Below are 20484 nucleotides of genomic sequence, written 5' to 3' on the forward strand. Positions count from 1 at the left end.
GGCAGAGGTCCAGCAGATGTTCTTCTAAGATGCCACGGGGTATCTGATGCCTGTGACCAAACTTGGACATGTGATGCAGCCTCAGATGCTGATAATAGTGATGGGATGTGTCACATGGTGAGAAACCGCCCGGAACGCACAATACAACATATAATGGTCCACATGCACAAACGGCCATAGATACATTAACTGCACTGGGCCGCTTCATGTATGCCTGGATTGTAAATCACACGGTTTCTAACTTCTACCAAGCAAGTCGTGACATAGATCTCACCTGCATGACCAGACACATGTGAATGGCATTTCCTTGGATCACAGGCTGCATAGCTGAGAGTTGCAAGATAAAGTGAAGGGCTCAAGCGAGGGCTGTATTCCTGGCGTGTGCAGAGGCCAAAGGGTGTTGGAAGGCTGGGGAAAGTAGTAATACACAAGAGGTCGGAGTGTGCGGGAGTGGTCGGGAGAGGTGCTCCTATACTTTTTATTTTTAAGTTTCACTGTCCCTATACATTTATTTTAAAAAGAAACCATTCCGGAATGGTTTCGTTTTAAAACAAAACTGTAGGAAGAAGTTGAAGCTTGCACTTCAGTGCACTGCACAGACCATTCCCTTAAATAGCAGGTGTGTTTGTTTGGGAGTTTGGATTGTGTGTGGGACGGGGCGCAGCAATGGGGTTGTGGAGAGCGGGGGCAGACAAGCAGGGAACATAATTCCTCTACTTCTTTTTGTACACTTTGTTAGGCAGAATTATATGCAGTACCCTTTGGGAACACCACACACAATGAAGACTACAGGTGACAGTACAAATTCACCTTTGGTACAAGCCTGTACTACACAGTAAAGTGGTAGCAATGGCTGAGCAACCAGACTTATCTCAAGAGTAAGTGAGCAGCATCAATAGTTACACAAAGGACAGCAATTACTATGATTCAAACAAACACTGGCTCAAGGTTTCTGAGTAAAAGAATATACATTTATTTACACATCAGTTGTAAAACATTTCACTAAAGTAAAGCAGTTGAAAAATCACACTCTTAATACACTACACCACACCCAATATATTCTGGACAAGTTAGGCTAAAAATGAAGTGTGAGCAAAATGACACTCTGGCAAAATGGCAATTTAAAAGGGAGGGGAAGACAAAATTAGGAAAGAATTGAACAACACCAACAAGTAAATAAGCAAGGCAATCTAGAAAAATGAACTACAGTGAGGAAATCAGATTCAAACAGGGCCTGGCCCAAAGTCAATGGGTTAGAGTCTTTTGCTCAAGATCACACAGTTCAGGGTAGAACGCGGTTAAGTCTTTGCCAAGAGTTCAAGACGAAGTTAGTCAGCAGAAAAGTTAGTTTAAAGAATGGAGAAGGGCAAGCCCTCAGATTGGCAAAAGGTTTCACACTCTTTCACCGCGGCTGATCGAAACGGACAACCGGATTTGAACAGTACCTTAAATGGAGAAGAAGGCTGTAGCTGAGGCGGAAGTTCCTGGCAGGTCCTGCAGGCTCACGGTTCCTGAAGCGACTGTCGGAGTGACACAAAGTAGGAAGACTCGAGGGTCCTGCACTGCCCAGGGAAGAAACCAGGAGCAGAGCAAAGCAACACATAAAAGGTGTGCTCTTTAAAATGCAAGCAGGGTCCGTTCCTCCTGGCTATCCGGTTCACTGTAGCTCTGTACAGCAAATTTGACCAGAGAAGGGAGACCTGGCGAGCAGTTTGACAAACTGGTTGTTCCCACCAGCTCAAGGGCAGAGGATTCCTTGAAGATCTTCCCTGTCGTTAGAGTATGAAGATTCGGACCTGCAGCAGGGCTTCACCGGGCGGTTCAGTCATTGTAGGGGTCCTCTTCTGTCAACTCCTCTTCAGTTCTTTCATTCCAGTGGCGACTCTGCCTTTCCAGACCTCCAGACCTGCTTTTTATGCAGTTTTCCCCCATTCACACAGCCTGGCTGTCAATCACACAGCAGGGTGGCTGTCCCGCCGGGACAGTCACCACAGCTAATCAGATCAGAGTGTGACATGAGTCTCCAAAGAGACCCTGTGCAGGGAGTACCAAACCCCTCCCTCACATCCTGTCCCCCCAGACATACAGGTGCCTAAGGACCGCTTCTGTGTAGAAGCCCGTGAAAGGACGGTGACCAAAGGAACCAAACCTGGTTTGGCGCACAGAGAAAAACACAAGAAAGTCTTTTACAAAAAGAAATGGCGAATAAACCCAGCCTGAACCGTATAAAAATGTATATGGTCTAGCAGCTTTAAGTTTGAGGCTACCAAGAAGCCTAAAACAATACCAGGGCTATTTAAGATAACCGCGGTAGGAAAAATAGGGTAGTTACCACTGCCACCAGCCAAGTCTTAATGAAAAGAGAGCAAAACAATGCTCCAAGAGAAACAGACAAAAAGGGATAAGTATTAACCCTTTCCAGCACTCTATGTAAGATAGTTTGTACTGGGTCTGTGAGTTTTAAAAGAGACTAATAAAGTCAATGGCAACTTTACATGTGCTGGGAGACAGTACTCAGTCCCAGAAAATGGAGTCGGAGTTGGGAAGGCGAAAAGACAACCCTGTGCCACTGCACTGAAGGTACTGTGTAACACACAGTAAAAAGATGATGCCTATGGAGTAGGTGAGGCTCCACAGTCTATGAACACAAACATGTTAAATACACACAGCAAACACATGTAAGAGTGGGAAATAAGGCTCACACTCTTACCAGGTGAAAATAATAAATCCTAGAAATCCAGCAAAGCTGCTGACGGACTCAGTAGGTAAGGGAAATTAGCCATTCTGGAGAATTATCCCTAACACACTTTGACCACTGTAATACACGCTTTACCAAACCACTTTAAAAATGTTCTAAGTAAACCACAGAGTCTCACATATCTTTGGAAGGGCCACGTGTGAAGGCATTGAGATCCCTGAGATGGTAATTCCCTGAAACCCCCTCTCTCACCTATTACTGCTGGACGCACTCTCAGAGAGCATGACTCTTCGCATTCGCATCCCTGCTGCAACACAAGCTCACGGGCCTGTGCAGCAGGGTAGACAATGGGAATACGGCTGTTGGCATGTAGTAGAGTAAAACCATTATTCCCCTAACAAAATAAATCTATCTGAGGTCAATAAGAACATTCAAAATCAAGAATGTGCTGTGGCTAGAAATAGTCCCTCAATCTCTAATACAGAAAACACACAGAGTCATAGGATAATTGTGCTGGCAGATTAATGTGTGTGTCGGAGGTCTTCGCATAGAATGAATGACAACAGTTGTTTTTCTATGCTGACCCCTTAGTGGCCTTGTACTTTGAATTCCTAGGCAGTACCACAGAGGTCGCCTTTACTGAGCGAGTGTGTGCAGAGTGTGTTTTGCAGACAGTGGACACCTGCTCAGTACATCTGGTGAGTGGAAGCCATGTAACATACCATAGATGGTAACCCACCAACACCTCTCTGCCATAATACATTCTGTCGAGGCTATGTCATTTTGTTTTTTCCTTTTATCCTTATGGTGCTTGGCAACAGCTTATTGATTGAAGGCACCAATGTGTGAACGGAGACCAGGTGGGAGGCAAGCCAGAAGAGAACAGGGTGAGGAGGTGGACTTCTGTCTTGCTCAGTATCTTGGATGATGTCCGTCCTAAGTCATCCCGGTGGCTGCACATGCACAAGAATGCCTGCTAGACTTGCTGACTGCCCTATTCCCTGACACTTACTTCCATATATCTTCGACGGCCTCACAGGGTGGTGACTGCCTTTATGTATAATCTAGTTCAGGATATCTCTCTGTCTCACTTGACCATGTTCAGTTTCTGAGGAGGTAAAAGGTAGCTGCTCTTCTGTGTTCCCAAGGCAGGACAGTCTGTGGTCTACTTCTGGAAAGACAGATGTGGATGCTGTTTGCTTCAGGTAAACTCGCCTGATGATTGGAGGGTTCTCTGAAAGTGTCATAGGCTGGGCTTGCTCAAGGTCTCATTTCTTAATTGTTGGATTGAATTCCCATTGTTTCGTGCCGCACCTTTAAAACTGTATGTACATTTTTTGGTTTGTAGATACATAGGGCCTGATTCACAGAAGCGTTTTATAATGGCACAATCACATAGGAAAAGGTTCTGTGAATCAGGCCCATCGTATTCTTCTTGATAAATCTTCTCTCTGTTCTTTGAGGTATCGTTCAACCTTTTACTTAGGTTTTAAGGTACTTGCATAAACCCTTGGTTTTTTAATGTCTTATGAATTTGCTGTCAACTGGTAAAGACGCATTGATTGGAAAACTTTGCATCAGCCATGCTTCCCCCCTTTAACTTAAATCCACATGTTTGTTTCTGTAATGCCTGTAAATATACAGCTGGGACGAGATTTTGCAAATAGAGGGGTTTTCACTGCAAACATCATTTATTATTTCTAAGTCTGGTAAACTATTTCAAACTTATAATGAGACGCTGTTAGCTGTGGTCAGCATCTAAAACAGATTCTACAGCAGGAAGGCACCACTACAGTGAGACCCTGTCACGAACATGCAGTGGTTTAGCCATATATTTGCTTTTGGAATGTGTACATTCCCAACCCATTTTCAAGTGATAGCAATTGGAAGCCTTCAACCCCATCAGAGGTCAGACCCATACAGATGTCAAATAGGGACATGAGGCAGCAGATGAAAAAGGACAATGACGAGTTGATCCCAACCCCCTAAAATCTCCAGTGCTTAATGTGTGTCACTGTTGTCCAGGGCTCAGGCCGAAATATGTTTGACATCATCAGCACTTATGATGTACTTGGTAAGGTTATACATAGTTTCCCTCCCAGGGCAGCCTGAATTAACAGAGAGCATGTGCGTGTGCTCACAAAGTGTTCAAACATGGCCATGGCCAGTGGCCTGAGGGGCCATTTCAAGGGAGAAAATACCCATGGTGCATGGCTTAAAAACAGACATTAATAACAATTCATATGACATCAGTTCAATCAGAAGAACAATTGAAGAATTAGAAGTGGTGGAAGATATAGCATATCAAAACCCTTGAAATTAAGTGAAACAGCCTTGGGTAAGAGACCTTTGAGGTGAATAAGTTCAGTAAAACAACATGGTTGAAAATCATGAAGACACTTTAGTTGACGTGATGTTAAGGTGCCCGTTTAACACAACAACACACCTGAAATTTGGCATGCGTTGGAAACTATACCACCTCAACTATGAGTTTCCAATTGTGCATCCCACAATCACACAATGATATCAGTGCAAGTCAGATCACACTGGGGTCATCACAGATGATATCACAAATAACATCACACATGGCATCACTCATGGCCTCCCCAATAACAAACATAGTACCTACTAATCATGGTGAACAATGCTCATGTTCTTTTTCAAGACACATGGGGTATACTTACAGAGCTACCACACAGCCTGTCATTGTTTTCTTTCAAACTTAATTGAATGTCAAAAATGTTTTGCAGCATTGTAGATATTTGTGGAATTACTCAGTAAACTAGTTCATGCTCATGAGGATCTTCATTCCATGTACACATGAACAGGGTTGTGCAACCTTTGGACACACCGTTTTGGACTAAAGCTACCATCATCCCTAGATAGCATAAGCAGTGGTCAGGGATCATGGGAGTCAGGTTGCAGACCCCTGCACTAGAAAGAGTATTGATTGAGGTAGTGCCGTCCATTATCTACTCTTGTCCTGATAACCCTGTGTCCTCTAATCATGTAACATTATATCCTGATTCTTGACATTTACAGGCAACTTACCATAAACATTACCTTTTGACTTGTTTAAGGCCTAACATTTGCTTAGTTATATTATAAAACCAAAATCTGGTATCTGCACTGTAAACAAGATAAGAGAACAACAGACACTGAGATGAGTATAAATAATACAACTTTATTTGCTTTAAGCGAACTCAGGTTCTACCCAGCAATAGCTGTGCAGAAGTGAGCAACTTACAGAACGAAAATGACATCCTTTTATGCACCCCAGTTTGAATGAGTTCTGCTGCTAGTGTGATGTCATACATGCCATAAACAGTTTACAGCTTCATTCTACGTATAAGGTTTCCTGCAAAAACATTAATTTCTGCGAGTGATTTTATGCTTGTACATTCTAACTTTCCAAACTTGCAAGACAACAGACTGTTCGCACTGAAAGGAAAACATTCCTACAAACATTATCTTCTGTTTTCATGACCGAGAGTTACTGCCTAGCGGAAACTTTCACAGTTTGTTTAGGGGAATCCTTTCCTGGTACAAACAGAGCAGAAAATAACAGAACATCTCCTGTGTCATAAACCATTCTCATTATGAGTACGTATATTTGTGAGACCTACGCAATTAAATAGCTGCAGGTGAAAACATTTTATTGCGCTTGTGCAAGATCCAAGGCTGTAATAAAAATGAGCTAATTTATTTGCAGCAACAAACTCAGCACTCTTGTCCGGTGATTCCCTGCAGCTCTAAATAGGAGATTTTGCAAGATGAGTGAGTGCATGAAACAAAATGGGGGAGCTTAAGGCTAACCTGAAATAAATGCATTTTCACAATACTAGCAGTTAGTTTGTTATGATATGAAAAATAAAGGGGTTTGGGAAACTGTTCCTTCTCAGTAATGTTACTAATCTTTTGTGGAGGTCTGCAACGTCATAGTTATAATGCTCAGAAAATCTACCTTGAAAGGGGACCGATTTAAGGACAGAATGATAAAGGCATTAGAGTATCTCTTCATGGTGAATGCTCATTTAGTACTGCCTGGCTGAGATGTGTAAGAATATCATGGTTGTGTATTAAATGTATTTTTAAATGTGAACTCCACACAAGCTTTGCACTTGTCTGTACAACACGCTTAGATCAATACACTTTTTAAAATCTTGCTATGAGGTAACATCAGCTATATCTGTGATATAATTGATGATGTCATATGTGATGTAACAGACAATGGCCCTCATTACGACCCTGGCGCAAAGCGAAAAACGATGGCGGTAAACGATTACCGCCATCGTCTTCCGCTAGGGCCGATTACGACCCGTGACCGTAAACTACGATGTCATTAGCGGCATCGTAGCTAACGCTGCCGCTGACTGCGCCAAGGGCGCGCGCACGCGAACATCCACACCGTACTTAGCGCCATGGCGGAAAGGTACGCGAATGCCGACCCAAGCGGACATGCCCCTAACGCCATCACCCAGCCCGTTAAGTACCTTACCGCCATGGTGCTAATTACGCCATCGCGAACCAACCGTAAAGGGCCATGTAAAGTGAATGCAGCTGCCACAGGTGCACAGAAACAGCAGAGGTGAAGTCAATACAGACTCAGGAAGTACAAAAAGAGCACACCCCACCCCTTCCCACACCCAGTCACACTCCACAATGATACCAATAGGACTAGCAATGTTGGGGCTGGAGGACCTGATAGCAATGCGAGTGTTACAACAGCAACTACAACAACAACAACAACAACAACAACAACAACAACAACAACATGCTGCACAGAGGAGACGCAGGAGGAGAAGGAGGGCAAGGCAGGCCCAGCAAGCCCCACCAGCACAGCCAGTGCCACCACGCAGGCAGCCCCCAATCCCACGCATCAGAGCCAGCCCATTCAACCTCACCGCTGAGCAGATCCACACCCTGTACCGACTGGACCGGGACACCATCACCACCATTGTGGACATGATACACAACGACATCGTCAGCATGATTGAAACACCCACTGCCACCCCCCCCTACTGAAGGTAGTGTCCGTGCTCCACTTCCTGGCCACAGGCAGCTACCAGCACACAGTGGGGCACTTGCATGGCATATCACAACCATTATTCTCACGTACACTGATGCAAGTGCTCGATGCCCTCCTCAAGCACACAGATGACCACATCTCATTACTACGGTCTGCCCAGGAGATTGCCAACACCAAAGTGGGTTTCCATGCACTGGCCGGCATACCTGGTTGCATTGGTGCCATTGACTGCACCCATGTTGAATTGGTGGTCCCACATGCCATGGAGGTACCGTACCACAACCGTAAACATTTCCACTCAATCAACGTGCAAATGGTCTGTGACTCCAACAGGATCATCACACATTGTTGTGCCAGATTCCGCGGATCAACCCATGATTCAATGGTCCTTCGGAACTCCACAATACCACGCTACATGGAGCGACATGCAGGCCCAAGATCCTACCTACTCGGTGAGTCTAATGTCATGAGCATGGAAATGCAAAGTGGGTGTTGAATGACGTACCAATGCATATTTCATCTGGCAGATACAGGGGGGTGATGCATACGTCACATGGGTGCAACTAGCAGTAGCCAGATCATTCCCTGTGGCAGCACTGACGTCAACAGAGTAGTTTACACATCATGCCTGACCTAATCATCCCAACATGTGAATGAAAGTGCATCCCAAAAACGACACAACCATCTGCAAGTGCATTGTGCAAATTGTGACCGCATTGACCCTAAAGAAAACCACCAACATGCACGTCACCATGCACCAACTACTGAAAGGCCTGTCCCCCACAACTGCGCACAAAGGAGGCACATGACAGACAGGAACATCAATGCACCACTACAAGACCCACAAACTGTCCCCATTGACACCAGTAATGCTCACTGGGGTCATAATGAGCCAGACATCAATGTTGCTATCATGTGAGCTTCAAGCTCACAGGACACGTGCAAGGTCACATGAATGATGGCCTGAACGGACACAGTGGATGGCCACTCACAAGGCAATCGTCCCCCCTGCATTGTGTTTTTGCATGCAAAACAGTACATGAGAGCCATGAACACATACTGGTTGCACAGTGTAAATCTATTACCACAACTCCAATTGGTGCACAGTAACAGTCAGAATCAAGGCATGGTTGTGCGTCATGTTCACAAATCAATCTCGTTCCTGACACATTCTTTTCTCACATTTTACAGGTGATGCGGGCTATCCCCTGAAGAGGTGGCTCCTCACACCAGTGCGGAACCCATCGAACCAGCATGAGGAGGACTACAACCGTGCCCATGCACGTACCCGTGTGGTGATAGAGCATGCTTTTGGCCTACTGAAGGCACGTTTCCGCTGCCTCAGCAGGTCTGGCGGGGCACTCCTGTACCGCCATGAGAAGGTTGCAAAGATCGTCATGGCATGTGTCATGCTACACAATATGTGCATCAGACGAAACGTGCCTCTGCCCCCTGACGCAGAACCACAACCACCTGATGATGGGGATGATGATGATGGGGATGGGGCAGCACCTCAGGGAAGCAGCGATGCACAGGAGGGGCATATAATGCGTCAGAATGTCATTGACCGATACTTCTAGCACACACAGCGAGTGTGTAACATATGGATGGCACTTGGGGCACTGTGTGTGTCTGGTATGTCAACACTGTGGACTGTAAAACAATAAAGCACACATACGCAATGAGCAATGTCCACACATTTCGTTTGTGAGAAAAGAAAAAGTGTATTGGTCTTCTGAATAGGTATAACAGAACCCCTCCCCCTCCCCCCTGAACACTCCAACACACCCAATTCCCCCCTCCCCCTCCCCCCTGAACACTCCAACACACCCAATTCCCCCCTCCCCCTCCCCCCTGAACACTCCAACACACCCAATTCCCCCCTCCCCCTCCCCCCTGAACACTCCAACACACCCAATTCCCCCTCCCCCTCCCCCCTGAACACTCCAACACACCCAATTCCCCCCTCCCCCTCCCCCCTGAACACTCCAACACACCCAATTCCCCCCTCCCCCCTGAACACCCTGCAAACATGTGACAGTGCCCGTGGTGAAGTGTGTATAGTTTTGCACACTATTGACTGCCCCCTATCCCGGAACCTGGGGCCCCCCTGCCTGTGCTCCTCAGGGTCCTGGATGACCTGCGGACGGGAGTGGCTTGTGCTGAACTTGCAGCTGAGGATGTACCGGGCTGCTCAGTACGGCATGTGTCCACAATTGTCTGGATGAGCTGGTTCATCATCTGCCGCACTGCAGCAAGTTCGGTGCATATGTCCCTGCTGGCAGTTTGGATGGCAGACCTGATGCCATCAGCACTCCTCTCCATGGCTGCACTGGCACTTCCACATTCTGCAACATGCTGCGTGAGGAGTGTGCCCAGTGCTTCCTGCCTGTTGGCAATCTGCTCCAGGGACAGCTGGAATTCTTGCCCAATGGAGGGTGCCAATGGGGGACCAATGGGACTACTCCCATCTTCCACAACTCCCACTGGGCTTGGGGTTGCTGGCCATGAATTAGCTGGCGATGGGCCCTGGGTGTCATCTCCATGATGGCTGATTGGGGATAGGTGTGGTGAGTGAAGTTGCGTGTTGTGGTCAAGTCCAGTGTCATCCTCCACATCACTATCGGAGCAGGCAGCGATGGCTGCAGTCTCCCCAACAGTACTGCTCCCTGCTGACACATTGCCCTCAGTGGGCAACAGTGGGTGTTGTTGGGCTGCAGGCGCTGTCATGACCCCTTCCTCGGGGGACTTTGCTGCCCTGGCCTCTTCAGCCTGGCGTGGTTTCTGCCTGGGTCCAGCAGAGGTGGATGCATGGTTCCCTTCTCCCACTTTCCTGGCCTTCTTGGGTGGGGTGCTGGTGCTGTCGTCCCTGCCAGTGTCCGATTGCGAGCCTGTGGTGGAGCAGAGGAGGGTGACTGTTATTGATGGTTCAGCGGACATTGAGCAGGCATTGTGAAGAGTGTAATGGATAGATGGTGGAGTTAGTAGCCCGTGACATACAGGTTGCCTCCCTTTAGGTTCGGTTTTGCATGCAGGTGTGTGTCTGCCTACTGTACAGTGTACATGCTGCATGTGCGCAGGGTGTGGCTCATCTGCTGATGTGTTGCGTCTGCCACATTGTGATTGTCACGTGCAAGTGTATCAGGGTGTCTTGCAAGGCTGGATATGAGGCACCTACCTGTGTCTCCAGATGTCGGGGCCCCTCTCTCCATCTCGCCGACACCTTCGATGCACTCAATGCCAATCAGAGAGGCACATGTCTCCTCCCATGGCTGCATCTTCAGTGGGGAGTCTGCTCCCCCGCCAGTTCCCAGGGCCAGGTTACGGTTGGCAGACATAATGCCCCGGACCCTGATCCGCAGGTCGTCCCACCTCTTGCGGCACTGTTTGGAGGTGCGTGGGGTGGTTCCAACAGCACTGACACGTTGTGCCACAAGTTCCCACACCTCCTTTTTGCGGCCTATGGCTGTCCGGGTCATCTCAGTGGAGAAGACAACATCGGCCTTCTCCTGGAGCGTGTCTGCAAGCATTTGCAGTTCCTCACGACTGAAGCGCTCCTGCCGCTGCCTGTCACATGCCTTCTTGACAACTTTCGGCATGGTTGGGTGAGGAAATGGGTGGGTTATGGGAATGACAGGGTTTGAGGGTTGGTTGTGGTGTGGTTGGGTAGGATGGCAATGGATTGTGTTTTTTAAGATGGCCGCTGTGCTGTTTCCCGTTCCGCCGCGATTACGCTATTTCCGGTTCCGCCTAATTGCGGTCACCGCTAATTACGGTGACCGCTGACTACGGTCGGCGCAATGATGGGTGGCGGTAGGTCACCCTGCGCTGTTAACGAGGCCGGTAAGGGCTGTTTACGGCATGGCGTAGTTTACGTTACCGCCATGGCCTAATGCTCGTGCGCGATGGGTCGTAATATGGCGCTCTTATCGCCATCGGACCATGGCGTTAACGCTCATTACGCCACGGCGGTAATTTCGATTACTTACCGCCTGGGTCGTAATGAGGGCCAATGTCATCTGTAATGTCATCAATGTGCTTATATGCTGTGTACATGGTGGCTTATAGTTAAGGTGGTGTAGAATTTGAATAATTGAAAAGTACACCCAAGAGTGAGAAGCAGTAGATAGAATTGTTTTTGTGCTGTACTTTGGATGGATTCACTGGACGATGGAGAGATACAAAGTATCAGTCAGAACATGGTATCAAAGGGGAATCATTGAATTTGTGTCTAAAATACTGTATATGTCCTGAGGAAGGCATGAATCTTGGAAGTGATAAGGTGGGACAGAGGATGCACCTGGACCCACAGTACAGACACACAGACCAAGTGTTGACTGTATTTGGTTGGGGATGCAACTGTCAAATATTGATGCACTACTTGCTGGAATGCAGCGCGAGTGACTCTGAATTCAGATACGGATTGGTTGGATTAAAATAAATTGCAATACAAATGTTTTACTGGGTCCACTTAAGGAGTAGCCTAGGATATAAAGGGAACAGATTAATCCCTAGCACTAGTTCCACTTTCAGCTAGAAGGTTAGAGAGGTCTACAACTATGTTTTTTTTAATGTTATTCGGGTTCCTCGAATGGTAGGCTCTGGGACTGGATTGACCCCTTTTTGTTTTTGTGTATTTGTATAGCTACAGATTATGAAGCAAATGTGAAAATTGTCACTCAATTAGGGAAGCTCAGAATGAGGCTCATAGTGGAGGGTACTCATATGAAAGTGGCACAGGGAAGCTGTCTACCAGCGAAAGTAAAACAGCCAGTATCTAACATCTGAAGGAATATTCTTCCAAATGTGTATATATGGCCCATAGGTTGCCATCAGTGGTATGGTGTTAGCATATAGCACACTGGCCGTTGAATATATCTCATTTAAGTCCACACTAGGGATTGCAGGCTTGCATCACTGCCAGAGAGAAGTCATACATGAACATACATGTGTGTTTGTTCTTACGTTCTCAAAAACAAAAAATCGCTTTTATTTTTAAGCAAACCATCAAGTCGTTTGTATGGGTGGTATTTGCCCTCCTGCCCTTTCACACTGGTGCTCTCTTGGGTCATTTCAGGGCTGGCTGAGGATCTTGAGGATGCAGTGACGTGTTGATGTCTGTCTCTGAACATCAAAAGCACAGCTAAAGTGACATGGCCTTTAGATTGAGTAGACTTGCACCTCTCCGGGGAATATGTGCATACTGTTAGCTTAGCCCTTCCTCAGAGAGGGGCTAATAGCTACATACTATCACTGGACAGAGAGAAGGCAGGTAGCACAAATCCTACATGAGCACTTAACGGTCACACTGGGCCTGCGTTATTTATTCACTGAATCATTGATTTACTTGCTAATTACTTGTTAATTTTCCGATATTTGCTGACACCCAAATGCTTGGGCGTTTGCAAAACATAATATTAAACTTTTTCCAGCTTTTGTTGATGCAATGCTTTTTATCATCTGGTCCACTGAAAACTATTCTCGTATAGGGTCTGGTCTGCAGTCAGAACCCTGGGCCTCGTTTTCTTGTCCCTAGTCATCGGGTCTCAGAACCACTTTTGCCTGGCCCTGATCATCCAATGTGCATTTTGAATGAACATTTGAAAAGTGTGCCTGGGGTCTGGTGAAGGTCCATCATAAGTCTATTCTTCTTTGGGAATCAGGATGCATTACATAGTAAATTTGTACAGGCTTACTGTTAATTGACACTGATTAAGAGCACACGCATAAAGTACATGGGTGGAGGAATCACTATTTTATGACAGTCATGATGTACAGACCAGTGTTTCGGCACTGACTTGAAAAATGAGTGTTGGGTGTAAGGCAACCTGGGACTTGTGCCACAGGCCCCTTTTCCCTCGCACTGTTGATGCAATTTCATGGGCACTAAAACAGTGAATCTATAATTACACAATTGGGCAGGGTGTAAATGTACATACAGGCTGTGTAAATTTAGTATGCTGGCCAATTAGATTAATTGAATCTAAGAACTATATACAAGCTAAATTCAAATGCGAAGTCCAGTCTGCTAACTCCTTAGGTTTAATCAAGATTGTTATGTGATAGAAATCCAAAAGTCACAGCCAACACGTGTTTGTCCCTGTGCTGGGTCTTTTTCAAGGCTGCTTAGTACATCACCAGAAAAGAAGCATATATAAGTGTGGAACATAAATTTAGATGTATTGCCACTGAAGGGTGAAACTGAAGAAAAATCACAGATTCCAAATGTGACAAAACCATGACAAACATAAGAGAATGAGAACAAAAATGAGTTGCGATCAATAAGGACAAAATATCGCAAGAAATATTTCATTATTTACAATGCATGTTTCCATTTGAGATTTTAAAAAAAAACACATGTGAGGCGGGAAGGGGAACAACGAAAAAGAAGAAAGAGAAAACACAATAGTATTGAATTAAAAAAGACTTGTAGTCCTGTTCGGACTAATCAAATATACACATTGGGAGTACACTCAACAGGGACGTGGGCCCTCTTAACGGGATTTCATGATAATACTGACTGACCCTCAATTATGAAAAATTAGCCAAGACCAGGTGGCAGGTCCTAAAGGAGTCAGGAGAGGATAAGAGAACAAGTTGCGGGGTTGGTCAAAGGGGATGCCATGGGCATGTGATAAGACCCATACAAGATTGGATTACCAGCAAAATGCTAATCAGGTCCTTAACATATGCAAAGTCCTCAGGAAGATTCCTATTAATTTTAGAAAATAATCAAACGGTTGAGAAATTCATTCAAGACCCTCCGAGGACTTTGGGTGATAATAGCATATGCGCTATCTACCTGAATATCTTGGACAGGTTCCATTTGTATGAGAAAGTGCATGGCCTAGTTAGGTATCCATATTATTCTGCAAGGAAGATAAGGGAAAAGGCTGAATGATACTAGGTTCACAAATGTGATATTTAAGGAAGTGATACAGATATGGTGGAAATGTCTTACCTAAAGTGGACACTGTGTAGGGCCTGCACACGTGCAGCATTTCGGCGTGGCGTATCTGTGAGGATAGAGACTCTGTATGAGTGAGTTCCCAAGTGTTATATGTAAAGGATTGAAGGAATAATGGAAGACATGTCTTACCTAAAACAGACTGTTTAAGGCCTGTAAAGGTGCAGCCTTTTCAGCATTCCCAGTGTATGTATAATGGATGCCATTTTGGGATTCTAATATATCGTTTGATGACGTCATGTGTACGCCATGTGACGTCATAGGTAAACACAACATAATCATAACTAACCAGATAAATTCAGTCAGTTAAATGGGCGGCAGTCTATCTCTAGATAGTATTGAAAGTAGTATGGACTATTGTGTGCGCTTAATGTAGAAAGAACGTGTGTGACAGTAGCAAGGGTATGCTGAGCTAAGGCTTAGAGTTAGAAGTGAAAGGGGGCCATCCTAAACAGTCACGCTCATGTTGGGCACCGATATATATCTAGATTTGGGGTGTAAGGTAGTATGTAACTGTTGGTAATGCGCTAGATGTGGAGCTGGTGGGTATGTATATGATAGTAGTGATGTCAGAAAGTAATGCTCAGCAAGGACTTACAGTGATAAGTGTCAGAACACCATCCTAAACATTACCCATGGTACTCCGATGGCTCCCAACTAGCCCGAGTCCTAACCTTAGCTACGGGGCTCTACGGATCCATTTAGTATTCGTCACGTGCATTAGTCATCATCATCATAAAACCTTTATTCAGTGTCAGCCTTTAAGGTGCACAATACAGCCAATACATACATTTGAGACACCTAGTGCTAAATTAAAATCACAATAAAATGTTGGGTAAGTCTCAAATAAAAACAAACTGCAGTTAAGACATTTAAAACATGACTCGCATATAACACAAAGCCCGGTCTTAGTTTTTCAGGTTACCTCTAACAGGGCGGTCTAAATGTGCTTTCCTTGATATTACTGAGCGTCGGTCATCAACATTTGCTCATGTATATGTTAGGGGATGGTCTTACACTTTGAGTGATTGCCTTAAAGGGGCAGATTTCTTTTTATCCAGGCTCTATGGATATACTTGTAAGCATTGTGAACCACATTCAGGTCTGAGGTCATCTTGCAGAACTGCAGCGCATCCATGACTGTTCGGACATGATATAACCCGAAAAAAAAGGTTTCAAATACCTAACTCGAAGGTCCTTCAGTTTTTCAAATACTAAAAGAAAATGAATAATGGTTTCCACCCGGTTGCCACACAATGGGCAATTGAGACTCCCGTTGCCCCCCACACAGAGGCATATGCTGGCTTGTTCATATTCAGATAGTTTTCTTTACCCCGCATCTGTTTTACATCTAGGTAGGCAGGACCTGTAACCAATGCCCCTATGGTTGACATTGCTCTGGTCAATTTGTATCTCTCAAAGGCAGCCACCATCCTGGCCTTCGAGTCTCCCTCCATTCCTTGACATGAGCAAGCCAGACGATCTTCTGGCAGCCCCCTAGTGACAGTACAGGCTCTAATGCCTTGTGGTAGCTCCCCAGATCCTGTTTTCCCCGAGACTCAGATCCAATAATGTACTGGTGTGATCACTATTTCTGCGCCAATGGGGGGGTAAATCACACTCCATGCAAGTAGAGCTAGTTGGGGTACTTTGCGACAGCAATAAAATTGCTTTCATACATTTGTCCTCCATTAACTGTTAGAGATGATACGTCTGCATGACCCTAGACTTCGGCCCCATACATTGCTGATGTTTTAACCTGTGCCTGATACAAATTAGGAGCCGGGCCTTTGGTCCCCCTACTGTGCCTTGCATGGTAAGCCTTGAACACCCCACTATGTTTCTGCAAAAGGGTGTTGCCCTTGAAAACCTGATTCTCTCATCATACCCCACTTGTAAATCGGATCCCCAGGTAATCTTACCAATCCACCTGTTCCAGAGTTTTGTTACCCACCCTCAGCTTCAGAGTTTTAGTCCCAGCTTTTTTATCGGAAAAAACCATAGCCTTTGTTTTTGAAGTGTTGATCTCCAAGCCCAGTTTACTGCACTCATCCTCAAATATTGCCATGGCTCGCCGCAGTGCTGTCGTTGTAGTGGATAGTAGACTGCTTCCTCCACAATTCTCGGGGGGTCCGTGCCTGCCCCCATCAACCTGTCAATGATAGAGTTCATGTAAACCCAGAATAAGATGGGAGCAAGGACACATCCATGGCGGACCCATCGGTCCACTCGGAATTGGTCGGTAACTTCGCCTCCTATCCCCCAGCGGACAGCGGTCGTGCTGTCACCATATAGAAGTTGGATCATCCGCAATATATCTTAAGAGATGGCCTTTGCCTGTGAAACAGCCCAAAGTACATCTCTGGGCATGCTGTCAAATGTGGCTTTTAGATCCAGAAATGTCCCATACAGGTTAACATTTGCAATACTCAGGTGTTTTTGAACCGCTAGGTAGAACCTGAAACACTGGTCGACTGTGCTTTTCCCGGCTTGAAACCCAGCCTGGAGATGGCTTAGTTGGTGTGTATCCTCCACGCATGCTACCAGATGCTGCAGCAAAATATTTGCAAAGTTTTTCCCTACAGCATCAAGCAGCGAGATAGGGCTGTAATTGCCGGGGTCTGACCTATCCCCCTTCTTAAATATGAGGATGATCACAGCTGACGTCCAGGATGGTGGAACGCACTCCTGCCACAGGATGGCGTTAAACCCGTGAAAAAAAATGCAGCTCAAATAGCCTCTTCGATCTTGTAAAGGTCCACTGGTACCCCATCATGCCACAATGCTTTTCCCCTTCTGTGCTCGTATTGCCCTAACCACCTAACCCAATGTAATAGCTAATTGGCTTTCATCATCATGCTCCCTTCCTATGCCACCACCTAGGGCGGAGATCGATGTTACCTGTTTGTGCCTATGTGGGAGGCTGTACCGACTCTCATAATGGTTTTTGCCATCTTGTCGAATTAATGCATTTGGGAGCATTTACATTACCCTTAAGTTCTGGGTCCGCAATCAATCTCCAGAAGCCAACACAATCTTTACTTTGTACACATTCCAGCATAGAGGCCCATTTATCCTGCATGTACTGGGACTTTATTCTGGCCTTACCCTCCTTATAAGACCTCCTCAGATAGTGAAGATGGGGGGTGTCATTCATGGCACCATTCCTCATTACGTGGTCAAGGCCCGCCTGGCTTTGCAGCAGTCCTGGTCAAACCAAGTACCCGGATTCATTCGGCCTTTTCTTATTCGATTGACTGGAAGAGTTACGAGATGCCCGGCCTCCTCCACCATGGGGACCTAACTCGTACATTTACGTCTGGGGGTTGTGTATGCATCACACATTGTTTCAATCTGCTTAATGATTTTGCCATTTAATGTTGGAGCTAGATCTGCCAGATTAATGTTCGCCCACCTGTCAGGTCATCTGGCATGACCATCGATTGATATATCCACTGCTTTGTCAGCCACTTCAGCAGGTTGAAATATAGGATTTTTTAATTGGAGCAGAATGGCATAATCTATCCTTGGCTATACAGAAGAAAGGGTCCTGCCTGTAGGGATACTATTGTAACGCTCACCTGATTCTCGCAGAGGCGCCGGTCTTGACTGGGCGACTACCGTATCTTCAAAGGTGATGTGTAGCACCCGGTTGGCTCTTTGGGCTGGACCTCTGTGCACTGTATGCCTGACGTGTAGAGTAAGATGTCTGCAGATAGAAAATATGGGGTTAATGAACTGGAGCTATTGGGGTGTCCCTATCTCTTTCCTCTTCTCCTCTCCTGTAGACCCCCAAAGGTTAACGCTCTCACCTTAGGTAAGTGAATGCCGAGCTCTCCATCTGCCTCGGGGCAGGGTGCTGTAGCCAGTTTCCTCACTGGATAGGCAGCGCAGGCCTCTTGACTTCAGAGGACTGCTGTCCGTCGTTTACTGCACGAACGGTAAGTTTCGAGTCATTCAAATGTCTTTTTAAAGTCTTTAGTAATGATGTCTCTTGTTTTGCAGGGTTCCGGCGATGGCGGATGACGGGCTGAAGTGAGTTGAAGATGGAGCCCGTGTGATGAATAGAAGCGCCTGGAAGCACGTGAGTAAGCGCTTGTTGCCTGCTTCACGATGCGCTCTAACTGTCTTTTTATTTTGCAGGTACGAGTTCGGAGCGGCTGCAGGGTGCCGGAATACCCACTGGATTAGATGTGGAAAGGAGTAATGGCACGTGAGTATTAAAGTTCCCCAATGTCTTTAAACGCACCTTGTTTTGTCTTTCAGATGCGGATGCAGCGCCGAAGGCCTCCGGAGCGCACGAGGAGTAGGTAAGCCTTTGCCTTTCAGATGCCGGAATGCAGTGTGAAGACCTCCGGAGCGCACGAAGAGTAGGTAAGCCTTTGCCTTTCAGATGCCGGAATGCTAACCTGTTCTTTCTTGTCTTTATAGGTGCTGCTGAAGACTGGATTCAGGATGGTAAGCCTTTTTCCTTAGGCCCAGGACTGGATGCAGAAGACACGATGAGCGTCCTGCTGCAGAGGGTGCAGAATAACGCAAAGCAAGATTCATCCACCGGGTGTGGTTTAAATAGCCTCCTGTAGTGCTTAGGTGTCTCCTTCCACAGCCACGCCTAAGTAAGAAAAGAGTTCCTGGTAAGAAAAGAGTTCCTGCCTTCCTGAAGAGTTCCAGTGTTCTAAATCTAGGGAGTGGCTCCAGCCCCACCCAACAGGAAAAGTAGTTCCAAACAGAAGAGGATCAGAGGCTCAACTGGCAGGCAAGTAAGCAGCCTGGTCTGCTGCAGGTAAGTCCACCCAAGCATTATGAGCCCGGCGCTTCCAGCGCTGGGACTGGGCATATTTATGAGCCTGGTGCCACTGGCGCCAGGACTGGGTCCAAAAGGTCCCAATTGGGACTGGTTGGCACTCGGAACCTGGGTTATGGATCTGCTTCCAAGGGAGTTGGGAAAACCCTGACCTTTTGGAAGCAGAGATCATGACAGTACCCCCCCTCAAGGCCCCTCCCAAACCGGGCTTCTCCGGGGGTTTTGGCTTGTCAGGAAATGTTTGGTGAAATCTTTTGATTAGGCGAGGAGCGTGGACATATTCAGCAGGTTCCCAGGATCTCTCTTGGGGGCCGTAGCCTTTCCAGTCAATTAGGTAGAATAGTTTAGATTTGGAGATCTTGGAGTCCAGAATGCTTTTGACTTCAAACTCGAGTTCTCCATCCACTAGGATAGGTTTTGGAGATTTGGTTAGTCGGGTTTGAGGTTGCACGGGTTTTAATAGAGAGACGTGGAAGACCGGATGTATCTTCATGTGCGGGGGCAAGTCCAACTTGACCGCTACTGGGTTTACTATGGTAGTGATGGAATAGGGACCAAGGTATCTTGGGTTGAATGTGCGTGGCCCTTTTAGAGATAGATATTTGGTGGACAACCAGACTTGATCCCCTACTTGATAGTGAGGGGCTTCCTTCCGATGTTGATCTGCTCCTTTCTTGTATTGTTCTTTAGCCCTTTGAAGGTGAGAAACAGCTTCCTTAAAGGCTTGGGTGATTGTAGAATGCAGGTAGTCTACTGCTGGTGTTTCAAGATCTTGGAGGGGATCCAACTCCGAGGTTCGCGGGTGACTGCCGTACAAAAGAAAAAACGGGGTTTTCCCAGTTCCCGAATGGACAGAGTTATTGTAGGCATACTCGGCTATCCAAAGGATATCTTTCCAAGTTTTTTCAGTTTGTTGCAGCATGCAGCGTAAATACTGCTCCAGAGTTTGATTGGTCCTCCCGGTTTGTCCGTCGGTCTGAGGGTGG

The sequence above is a fragment of the Ambystoma mexicanum genome, chromosome 1q (genome assembly GCF_040938575.1).
Source record: "Ambystoma mexicanum isolate Mex_15411 chromosome 1q, UKY_AmexF1_1, whole genome shotgun sequence".
NCBI classification, from domain to species: domain Eukaryota; kingdom Metazoa; phylum Chordata; class Amphibia; order Caudata; family Ambystomatidae; genus Ambystoma; species Ambystoma mexicanum.